The sequence below is a fragment of the Panulirus ornatus genome, chromosome 1 (genome assembly GCF_036320965.1).
Source record: "Panulirus ornatus isolate Po-2019 chromosome 1, ASM3632096v1, whole genome shotgun sequence".
NCBI classification, from domain to species: Eukaryota; Metazoa; Arthropoda; class Malacostraca; order Decapoda; family Palinuridae; genus Panulirus; species Panulirus ornatus.
In genome coordinates this window covers 21,883,213-21,896,105 of record NC_092224.1, presented here as the reverse complement: position 1 = coordinate 21,896,105, position 12,893 = coordinate 21,883,213, and the positions used below count along the sequence as shown (strand labels likewise).

Genomic DNA, 12,893 nt, shown 5'->3' with positions numbered 1-12,893 from the left:
GACTCCCGCAGCGCTCAGGAAGCCTGCCACGTCCACTGGGCGAGACCACAAGTCAAAAAGTACAATGATGGGTGCTCGTCCATGTGAGGAGAGGACGGTACAATTGACTTATACGGCTGTACGGCTAGGTGATGTCCCAGTGGATGATGATAGGGATATAAGGATAGGTGATGTCCCAGTGGATGATGATAGGGTTATAAGGCTAGGTGATGTCCATAGTGGATGATGATAGGGTTGTAAGGATAAGTGATGTCCAATTGGATGATGATAGGGTTGTAAGGATAGGTGATGTCCCAGTGGATGATGATAGGGTTGTAAGGATAGGTGATGTCCCAGTGGATAATGGTAGGGTTGTAAGGCTAGGTGATGTCCATAGTGGATGATGATAGGGCTGTAAGGATAAGTGATGTCCCAGTGGATGATGATAGGGATATAAGGATAGGTGATGTCCCAGTGGATAATGGTAGGGTTGTAAGGCTAGGTGATGTCCATAGTGGATGATGATAGGGCTGTAAGGATAAGTGATGTCCCAGTGGATGATGATAGGGATATAAGGATAGGTGATGTCCCAGTGGATGATGATAGGGTTGTAAGGCTAGGTGAGGTCCATAGTGGATGATGATAGGGTTGTAAGGATAAGTGATGTCCATAGTGAATGATGATAGGGTTGTAAGGATAGGTGATGTCCCAGTGGATGATGATAGGGTTGTAAGGCTAGGTGATGTCCATAGTGGATGATGATAGGGTTGTAAGGATAAGTGATGTCCCAGTGGATGATGATAGGGTTGTAAGGATAAGTGATGTCCCAGTGGATGATGATAGGGTTGTAAGGATAAGTGATGTCCCATTGGATGATGATAGGGTTGTAAGGATAAGTGATGTCCCAGTGGATGATGATAGGGTTGTAAGGATAAGTGATGTCCCAGTGGATGATGGTAGGGTTGTAAGGATAGGTGATGTCCCAGTAGAAAGTAAACAAAGAAAATACATATGATAAAAAAGCAGTAGGAGGCTAAGCTCCACCAGGGTTAAGACTCTTGTAGCAACAGTTTCCACTGTCACTCTGCAAAATTCTGCTCGAGTTCACTGACAGCGACATGACGATGTGGTGAAGTCACTCTCATGACCAGCATGAGGCATCTGCTTCACTGTAATTGTTTCAGCAAGCACCTGAAATTGACCTTGTGTATTTTTACGTGGCCTTTCAGATCAAAGGTCAGGTAATCGAGCAGTTACGTGACCTTGACCTTTAGAATGGATGGCCACCGCCTCTGACTCCCGTCAGTCAACAATCCATGGAAATCTTCCAGGATCCCGCCATAATGAAATTAACACCCTCACAATTAACACTCTCAGCATGGCTGACCCAACTTGATACCCGTGCATCATTTCAGTAGAGTGTCCAAGGGATGTCCAACAAAAGGTACTCTGTACAAGCAGCGACCATATCCAAAAAGGTAGACATTTGTCCCTAAAATGAAAATACGGCTAGACGTGAACACTATCGCACCGAAGGGGCTTGCCTCACACGGCAGTAAGATTTGGGTTAAAGTAATCATTGCCAGTGGAGATGTGGACACGATGCCATGTGGACACGGGATATAGGCACAAGCTGTTTGACTCCAACTGGCAGACGACCACCTGTTGGTCTGGAACGTGTACACACTATCTGATTAACGCTTGAAAGATGTTGACATCTTGTCCATTGCAACATAATAACCTTTGTTTATTCTTTGGGACTTCAATGCCCACCATCAGATTGGCTCATAAGCCAAACCCAAATAGTAATCACGAAGTGAACTTAGTCACGGATGATCTAGAAATTACCCTGCTACTTACTGGAGAACGAACACACACCCTTGGAGAAAATTTGGACCTCACCTTTACGTTTACTGATCTTACACCGAGAATTCGCTGGGAGGTGGGCACTGAGCTGACAAGTGACCATTTCACTCAAGTAAGGACACAGAGTTGGAGGTCCTTCCTCTATATCTCTCCCGCTACCCAGATTTCGGAATATCAAGAAAGCTATCTGGTATGTGTTCCACACGGAACTCCATAACTGGCTCCCAGGTTACGAACCAGTGGATGATTCTAGCCTCCATAACCAAGACTTGGTAACACAACCCTCTAGCAGGTTGCAGGGAAGGATATTGGGTGTTCTCGTGTGACGTCTCGCGCTCTCTATTCGCCATTATGGAGAACAACCTGAGCGTGGAGTGTTTGTGTGTGTGACGGAAACCAGAGGCAGCCATGGTAAACTTTCGTGCTGTATTTAGGTGTCCAAATCGATCGAACTGAGAAATGGTAAAGAGTTTCTTTCGAATTCCAAAAGCAGCTGAAAATGAGGGTGCGGAGGCGAGTGAATTATCGACGAAACGGAGAGAACTATGGATATCAGCACTTAGCAGACCAGGATCTCTGACTTGTCAGCAGCACCTCACCGAGTTTGTTCAGATCATTTCCTTAATATCGTCTTTTTTTTTCTCTGATATTTCTTGCTCTTGCTGAAATATTATAGTTTGAGTGGGTAGGGGTAACAAACATCAAATGACACAGACAGTTTCTCAATTTGTGTTTGGTATAATATCGAATTGTCGTACAAAACATCAAAATTTGAATACTTCTTGATTTTATGATGAGAAAAAGGGAGGAAAGAAATGTATGATTAGAATCAAGTTATAATCTAGTTCACTAACCAAGGTAACGATTGAAATCTTTGCCATTATCCACCTGAAGTCCTTTCTCTAGTCAATTATATGAATTTTACATTGAATTCACCTCAAACAAAATAAGTGTGCCATGATTAAATCAAATTAAAATCTCCATACGATACACCGAAGCTATTATGAAAGCTAAAAGATTATTTAAATGATACTTACCCGTCCAAGTATAACATTTTCCTAATGTCTCGCATAAACTTTTAGTTCTCTCACCCAACCACAAACAAAATTACTGTCCACCGTAAGTGCTCGGTTCTTTCTTGCTGTCTGGTGTGGCCTATGCAAGTCAGCTGACGATGTTGGGATAACTTGATGGAAAACATGTAAACTACCGATCTATACCTTCTCTTGTTTCACATTTTTTATCATTCCTTTTGCGTCCAGTTGAAAGCTCTGGTAGTACTTCTTTTTTCTGTCAGACGTTGTTTGGTTGGCCTCCATAATGGTGGATGTGTGGCTAGTATAACCTCAGCGAAACACCCTGTACTCCGAAGACCAACCAGGCACCACAGAGACGAGGTCAGGGAGCAGAAACACAGCGTTTGAAGGCGCCTGCGACGGCAACACACCCTTGAAGGAGTGGCACCCCTGCGAGCCATGGTCCACATGATCGTAAAGTCACACGGGAAGTAAAGGAAGAAAATATGGCTTGAGTGGTGTGCCACCTACATCCTTTTCACACTGGCGGTCTTGAGATCCATTATACACCTTGTCCGTGGGATATTCTCAGAGATTCTAGAACGCATCAATAACTATGTTTTTATGATCAACAATAAGAACATAATTTTCTAATTAGAATTATATACGTAGAACTCGCTTAGTGTAACGTTGTTTGAGTTAGCCGCTTGCGTTATAAGCATGGGTTGCTCAACTGCCAGACGTATGAGGCATTAGAGAAGTCTCTCTGTCAGGCATACATAGTGAAATGCGTGGTATACTTTGAAGTGTTTTTGTCATAACAGAAGTATTATCAAGGGTTTCGTCAGTAATATTGTGAGAGTGTTATAGCTTTACAATACACTAAATAGGATCAAGTCTTTTAATCGGTCTCATAGGATTTGTTTCTCAAATTAGGAATCATCTTCGTACCTTGACGCTGCACTCTCTCCATCGTCTGCCTTTTTTCTAGGTAGGGTGACACTATTCAAGACTGGGTCGTGCCAGTGAACTGTTAATAGGAAGGATGTTTTCACAGGACCTAAATTCGAAGGGCCTATCTATTATCTATGAATCCAAGAAGTTTGTTCGCTTTTTCCACTGTGTCTGTGCACCGCTTGGTTTTTGGTCACCAGAGATTATTACGCTCAGGTCTTTTTCCATAATTGCATTTTGCAGTTCATCAAAATTGGTGGTGTAGCTTACCTTTTGCTTTGCGTTACCGATATATATATATATAAAAAAAAATTACTTATCGGTATCAAAATTTATTTACTACCTATGAGCTCAGTCAGTCAGTCTGTCCGTCTGTCTGAAGCTGCTGACGTAGATCTATTTTTCCAGCTTTGTTTCATCCGTGAATTTCAGTATCTTACAATGCCGCCCAATATCAGTATTGTTAGTATATATGAAAAAGAGAACACCACTTGTTACGTCTAACCATTCTGAAGTTTGACCATCAAACACAACTCTATATATGACCAGGCAATTAATTTCTTCTCCACCGAAGTACAACCCCATCATTGCCATGTGACTTAGCTTTTGTAAGTAGCCTTTGATGCGGAAGCTTGTCGGATGTTTTTCGACAATCTAGGCAGATGACAAAAACTGCTTTAGCAAATCGGCTCATTTTTCTTGATTTTCCAATACAGTTTACCCATCAGTCTGGCTACAGCGATGCTAATTTGAATAGAGGCGTTTTACAATGTTTTCCGTGATACAGGAAAGGTTATTGTTAGTATAATACAAAGATTACGTAATGGTCTCTTCCTTTGTAATATTTCATCGTTTGTGTGCACGTTTTCCTGTAATGGTAATATATGTGTTGTTATAGTCAGTTGTAGTCGCAAACTGTAAATGGATGACGAAAGATGTATACGAGAGAGAGACCATGTCGTAATAGTCCTTATTTTCTCTATGGACCTTTTTTAGAACCAAGGATCAAAAGAATTTTAACTATATAATGGAGGAGCGGAGCGTCTGACTTCCTCTGAATTCATAAGCCGATGAGTATTATTATTGCCGGACGAGTTCCAGGAAATATTGGTATGATGAAAATATTCACCAATGATTTTTTGATTCAGATGATCGAACTTTATTTCTCTCAGTTCGTTATTATGGAGACCAACGTTCGACAATGGATATTTCTTATATATATATATATATATATATATATATATATATATATATATATATATATATATATATATATATATATATGTATGTATGTATGTATTAATAACACCAGTAATTTTAGGATTTAGTTGTGCGCCGACGAAATCTACAAAGAATCAGTGTTAGTTTCTGTAAGTGTTTGCCGTTTTTGTACCATGGATCAAGCGTGTAATTAGCCGTGCGTAATCACCGAATAGTCTATCAAAAGGGATTACGCTCGTGATCTCTTGAGCCTCCTGATAGATTTAATCAGGTATCTCTTTAAACATGTGTTTACCGTCAGCATCTGCAGCTTCGTCAGTAATCATTTTCCAGTCAGCCACCACCCTTACACTACGCAGTACTGTTTCAAGTCGTTTTTATAAAGTTACTTGTCTCTGTCATGTCATGGCCTTCAGTTATCACTGCACTGCATTAACTAGTCCCTGTCTGCATCCTACATTTGATTGAGATACTTCTGTCGTTTCTGCTAGATTGAGGGTCATTTTTGATGCCCTAAACCTTTCACTGTAGTTCAGCTTTCTTAGCTGGGTTTTACCATTTGAGTTGCCCTACTCTGGGGCTCAATCACTTAAACCTTAGTGTTTCTGTAGGTGCGTTCGTCTGTATGCATGATCGCTCTCCAGCAGTGTCCCAGGGGAAAAAAAGTTTGTGCCATCAAATAGGAGTCTTATACCTCAGATTATGATATTCCATCTATAAAAATCGATACAAAGAGTAGTTGCAATCGAATTTCTCCCACAGTGTATTCTGGCTAGGCTTGAAATCATTAAAGGCTCTTATTGATCGTGCGTCTGGCAAACCAGCGAAGCAGCTGATAAAGTGTAAACATCTCAAAGGCATAGACTTCAATACTTCGGTTAAAGGTTTGTGATTGTAAATGGCTAAGTGTATTTTGTAGATCTACTGATAAATGATTATTACGTCGGAAAATAAAACTTGATTGTATTCTGCTTAGGGAAACACAGGCAGAGGCTCAAAAACTCAACATTAAGACTCCAACATGAGATTAGATTTGGAGGGGATATGAAGACATTGAAACGAACAAAGAGCTGGTGTTAGGCGCTCTTATATATGAGTGAGTAGTTAAGAGATCATTGTTTCAAGAGCTGCTGTTTGTCTCGAACTTAGGATTGAGGTTGATGAGCTTGACTAGTTGTAGGAAAAATATGTTACCAGGCAGGATTAAGATTAGACAGGCCTTTAAAAGAACTGAAGGCGATTTCAAATCTGAAATGCACAGTAAATCGGTAAAATGGCCCGTGATTACATAGGCTGGATACAACAGTGTACAAGATGTACTGAAAATGTTAACATAAGCCTTGATAATAGCGTGCTTCAGGCTGGTAGTGATGCCGGGAGTATAGTGTCATATTCTGTAACACAAGGTCCTGGTGCCAGGAGCAATGCCACCTGTACAGTAGCAGTTATTGATGCACACAAGTGTTTCGTGTTACTGAAATGTTACTGATGCTATGTTTTTATGCATTTTATAACAGTTGAAATTCTATCAAATACTGAAGCCTTGCTTGCTGAAATCAAGATCCTTGAGGGAAAATTATCAAAGTTTTCATGAGTTGCTGGAACAAATTAAGAAGAGGGAAATGACATGGCGGAAATGCACCAGGTGATAGCTGCCAGACATTCCCGTATGGTGCATCCAGGTATGCATCTCACATCTTGGGTTATTGAGTGTGGACAAGTCCACAGTGACTCTCATGGTTCAATGTAGTGCTCTACATGTTAGGTTAGTTACGAGTTACCAGTAAAATTGCCTTTATCCTAATCATTGCAAATTATAGGGTTAGGCAGATTGTGCTTGATGAATTAGGTAACTGTGTTTGCAACACTAACTTTCTATGCTTGCTAGGCTAATATTAGGTAAGGTTAACGTCAGGGTTTAAGGTTTACGTCAGGTTGGTTACGGTGGATATTTAATTTACCATGACAATTTCTTGTTTAGTAAGACATCACTCCACATCAGTAGTAAACACTTTCATCACTGTTTCATAACCAGAAACTTCCTGCTCCATAATTGCTTTCTATGCTGAGTAAAGTTGCCGCACGCTAAAACTGTTGTTTAATTAGTGATTGCAGGTGACGCACAATTAATGCTGTCCAGATGTATTTGGTTCATAATGTAGATGAGACTGGTTTTATAACTCCTTTAGTCATCTTCCCTTCTTCTTGTCTTGTTTCCACTTATTTTCTGTTCTGTTTCCTTTGATCAAATATTTTTTGTGTAAGTAAAGATATTAATCCACCTACAAAAACTCAAAGGAATACGCGCAAGAGAAATTGATTTATCAATAGATTAGGAGTATTAATTGTAGCACGTTGCTGTTCCTTTGAACACATGGAGCTCCTAGCAGTTGAGACCCTCAAAACCAAGCATTCTCCCGCATTCTGTTCAAGATTATAATTTGAAATACAAGTTAATGACTTTTTAGTTTAAGAATAAAGATTGAGTAAGGAAATATTTTCTTGACTTATGCCATCAAAGCCATCGTGTGCGTAGATAGATTTGTCTTCATGTCCAAGTATGAGTATATAATTTGCGCGATGCCACAGTAACTAATAACTAGTAAATTTGGAGAGACAGAAGCCTCCAGACTGTTATTCTCCTTTCAAAATCATTGCAGACGAACATCATATTAAGATATTTGCATGAGTGACGGTATCGTCGTCTGTTTGTGGATTATCGTATATCGTACGATGCTCGTCATGGTTCACCGTTACGGCTTCATAACGTGTGTGTGTGTGTATATATATATATATATATATATATATATATATATATATATATATATATATATATATATATATATAATTCTTTGTAACAGTTTGAGGAAAATCAGCCTCCGTGGCCTAATGGATAAGGCATTGGCCTCCTAAGCCAGGGATTGTGGGTTCGAGTCCCACCGGGGGTACGGGAACGGCTTTTGCTTCTAATCGCTGACATGAAACATGAACGAAACAATACAGTTGGATTTATACTTCGATTAAAACCTTAGCAATTTGGTGTGAGGGGTCTAGGAATATTGATTCGTTAGACCATGCAGTTAATCTTGCGTCTGGCAGTTATCTTTGTGTTCGTGACACACCATTAAGTGAACAAAATTCATAGCCGCATTTTTTTGTAGAATGCTTGGATAGAACTGTCTTTTTATTGTATATCTTTATGTTACATTTTGTTTTCAGATGTTAACCTTGTATTTATTTTGATAAAATTTAATTCCAAACTTGGAAACATCCTGCAGCAAGCGTGCTATACTCTGCAAGGGAAAGTATCGTACCGTGATGATAACACATTCAGAGCGATAACTTACCAGTTTGCTTGTTTATATCTGATGGAATATATAAGGATATTTGGGAATGTAAGTTTAAATGTTGGTCGATCATTACTAGAACAAACTACATAGCAGCTGTTTGTGTTTAATCAGAGCTGTACATCACGAGCGCTGTCTCCGCTGCTGCCTTAACCGTACGCAGCTGCAGTTTATGATAGCTCCTCCACTTTAATTTTTCTTTCATATTCTGCTGTTCATTTGTAGCTGTCTGATTCTCTCTCTCTCTCTCTCTCTCTCTCTCTCTCTCTCTCTCTCTCTCTCTCTCTCTCTCTCTCTCTCTCTCTCTCTCATGTCCGGTATGGTGTCCCACCCATATATTTCTCAGGAAGACAAAGGCAGACAGTGAAACCAAGGGTTGTCAAAACAAAAATCCTAATTTCAGAAAAAATTGCAAGACATCAACAAAACAACGTATGTAAAATCGAGACTCAAGAAGGTTGCAAGCAAATACCTTATTGACACAATTTTGATCGCCGTTTCCCGTGACAGCGAGGACTACTAGTTTCAGGAACAAACGAAGAAAGGACACAGTCGCTCACATCCATTCTCTAGCTGCCATGTGCAATGCACCGAAACTATATATATATATATATATATATATATATATATATATATATATATGGTTGCGAGGCGTGGGCTATGGATAGAGTTGTGCGCAGGAGGATGGATGTGCTGGAAACGAGATGTTTGAGGACAATGTGTGGTGTGAGGTGGTTTGATCGAGTGAGTAACGTAAGGGTAAGAGAGATGTGTGGAAATAAAAAGAGCGTGGTTGAGAGAGCAGAAGAGGGTGTTTTGAAGTGGTTTGGGCACATGGAGAGAATGAGTGAGGAAAGATTGACCAAGAGGATATATGTGTCGGAGGTGGAGGGAACGAGGAGAAGAGGGAGACCAAATTGGAGGTGGAAAGATGGAGTGAAAAAGATTTTGTGTGATCGGGGCCTGAACATGCAGGAGGGTGAAAGGAGGGCAAGGAATAGAGTGAATTGGAGCGATGTGGTATACCGGGGTTGACGTGCTGTCAGTGGATTGAATCAAGGCATGTGAAGCGTCTGGGGTAAACCATGGAAAGCTGTGTAGGTGTGTATATTTGCGTGTGTGGACGTATGTATATACATGTGTATGGGGGTGGGTTGGGCCATTTCTTTCGTCTGTTTCCTTGCGCTACCTCGCAAACGCGGGAGACAGCGACAAAGTATAATAAAATAAATAAATGAAATATATATATATATATATATATATATATATATATATATATATATATATATATATATATATATATCAGAACTCAAGAATAGCTACATAAACGAGAGCCAACATTGAGGAGTAAGCCATGTCATTACAATAGTACATGAAATCGTAGCGCAAGAAGGAGAGTGAACATCTTTCCTTGATTTTGCAAAGCGATTTGACAAAATACGCCAAAGAATATTGCCATATGAGTAGCTAAATAGAACATTATGATATGAAGATGGATCAAAATGTTTCTAACTCACAGAAGGTTGAAAATAGTAGCAAACTTAACCATATCAGAAGTTGGATGTGGTGTGCCCCCAGGATGCTGTGTTAGCTTTGATAATCTGTGATAATATTAGACTACCACAGCGAATTAGGAGAAAGTATAGTAGATAGCTTCGTTCATGACAAGAGCAAAATGATTATGTCAAAAGCTGACCAAAAGGAGACGCATGAATGAAATAGACACGATCTACAAATGGGAAGATGTGAACCCGATGGAATTTAACGGAAGATAAATTTGACCGATCAAGTAATGGAACAAGGAAGAGTACACCAGCGAAACCTAATGAGGCCCAACAAAACAAGTCACACTAAATGAAACTTGGGAAAAATTTGGGTGTAATCATAAATGCGAGACCAGAATTCAGAGAACATATTGAGGTGATAACATCATCAAATCAAGTACTCTGTGACATGATTTAGACCACAAAAGACAGAAAACTATTGATGATAGTGATTAATGTATACAGAAGCAAAACTGAATACTTTTGTGTCGCGTAGGCACTATCTAAACAACTATAGATAAACACTAGGGGAGAAATCAGAAGCATTTTACGAGGATGATGGAGGGATGGAACGTATAGACCTCCAGGCAAAGCTGAGCGAACTAGAACTGTACAGCCTGGCAAGTAGAAGAGAAAAATGCATTATGATCTACGGGAGGCAACAACTTGATGGTATGAAGGAACATATATTGAACCTGGAAGCTTGTCAAGATGGAAGATAGAGTCCCTGTATGTTCAAGATTACCACGGAACATCCCAACTATAGATCAAGAAAAATTGAATGAAAGACCAGCCATAGAGCTAGAGCAACCACTCAGTATGCTGTCTGCAGGAAAAAGAAACATGCATGGATCAGCTACAGAAACATTTACATGAAGAATTGACATGGGGTTGAAATCAGTCCCAGGTGAACCCATGGGTACGTCTCGTAGGTACCTCCTTATTTCTCAAGTCATATTCTCCAACCATATGTATTCAAACACACTGAAATCATGTTGCAGGAATGTGTGCATGAGAGAGACTTTTGAAGTTACCATCGTCCTGAACCTGCCGCCGGAGTCATACATTAAAACAGAAAAAGAAACAGACTGTCTCCTTCCTGATGTTAGAGTACCATTTCAGTATATGGATGATGAAGTATTCAACAAGCTATTCATACACTACATCAGGCCTAGATCAGAATATGTTTCTTAGGTTGCTCACCTCACCTAACCTAAAGAAGAAACTCTGACAGGAAAGGTCCAGAAGAAGGCTGTGAAGAAGGTGTCAGAATTAAGATATGTGAGTTATTGGGAGAATTTGCTTACTATAGAAGAGAGAAGAGCGAGAGATGATTGTATCACAACTTTCTTAAATCACTTATGATGATGATGGTAGTGTAGTGTTTCCAAAGACTAGGGACAGAGCAACCAGAAGCCGTTACATGAAATTATACAAGAAATTAGATGGAAAGAAGTGCTTTTATAGTGTGAGTGGTGAATGAAAGGGATAAACAAAATGAAAATATAGTAATTGTTGACAGCACAGAAAAGTCCAAAAAGATGTTTGATAGTGAAGACTGTTCAAGAGACAGGACCCCACGAGTGTAAAACTCACTCCCAGTGAATTACAGAATGGGTAATTACACACACACACACACACACACACACAGTTACATAAATAATGGTACAAAAATACATAGGTTCTCTAGTTATATATTTGTATTTATTCGTCGTTGTTAAACGGACCAAATAGCAGAAAGAAGAAAATGATACATCTTACTTAAGATAATAGTTTTAGGGGGACAATGCTGTGTGTGTGTGTGTGTGTGTGTGTGTGGATCAGAGAGGAAGACATGATAGGTAAAAGTGGGAGGCGGTTGCTACATCCGCCCGCGCTCAATAGATGGCAGCACGACACCAGCCGGGTCAACATATCGGCCACCAAGAGCATCGAGTTCTGCCAAGATATTCAAATAGAAAATATCGTTAACATATTTCAGCCTTTTCATTTCTTATTTCTGTTTGAATAAATTGTTAATATCAAAATCTTGGGAGATCCAAGAATTTAAGTTGTTCGTCTTTAGTGATCTTTTATCAAATATTCTTTCCTTGCAATAAGCATTGTATTATTCTTTAAGCGTGAAGGGCCGTACTAGCAACAGTGTGTACAAAAAAGGGATGGTGTTGGTAGGTGCAGCGTTTAACTTGGCCTTATACCACCACTGTTTACTTGCTTTAGACTGTCGCTCACCCACGCAAACCCGCTGTCCAGGGTCGCTGTAGTCTTGCTCACACTCGTTCTTCACCGTTGTCATCCACTAGTTTTTTTTTTTTTTTTATTAATCATTGATACTGTTACCGTTAGAGATCCACAGACTTTGGTGCCTGGCCTTCAACCAGACTGAGTGTTGGCTATGTCTTCTCCGTGCTCTCACGGGCTGTAAGAGCGATCTATAATCCTCTGCCAAACTTTTCATCCACACCATCGCTCCTGTTCTGTTGTTCAGTACAAGGTTGAAACTAATGTGACGCTGTCCTATGTGGATGAAGGGAGTAAATATGAGAATTAGCTTGTACTTCATCATCCAGTCCCAGACTATATCATCGGCCTCACGGGTAACTTTAAACCACGTTTATCTCAAACCCAACATCTGCCTCTAACTTCGCTCAGCATCCTCTACACGTTGCTGGTAATCCCGATTCCATGTATTGAACTGACCCGATCATATCTACCAGGCCACCGTAGATGGCTCAACTGCGGCACAAGAAAAATTTCTTCTATCCACCAGATCTACTACCAACAGATCCCGTACCTGTATCTTTGAAACCCTGAAACATCCCACTTCTTAGGACTGATCATTTTTCATTGTCACCCTGATCGGGTCACTCCTCGTATCTTACAAGGAGTCATCTGTAAACAAATGGATAGGGTTTGTAACATGCGTAACAATACGCTTTTTACATGTACTGATGAATCCTTACTGG

General features: G+C 40.1%; 1 protein-coding gene and 1 non-coding gene across 3 annotated transcripts in view; both read left to right on the top strand.

Moving 5' to 3' along the window:
- Spred (Sprouty-related protein with EVH-1 domain) overlaps positions 1-12,893 on the top strand; it is a 215,361-nt gene that overhangs the window by 17,599 nt on the left and 184,869 nt on the right. The window lies entirely within an intron of this gene.
- TRNAR-CCU (transfer RNA arginine (anticodon CCU)) lies at positions 7,912-7,984 on the top strand. The gene has a single exon. It is a non-coding gene; the product is annotated as a tRNA-Arg (tRNA).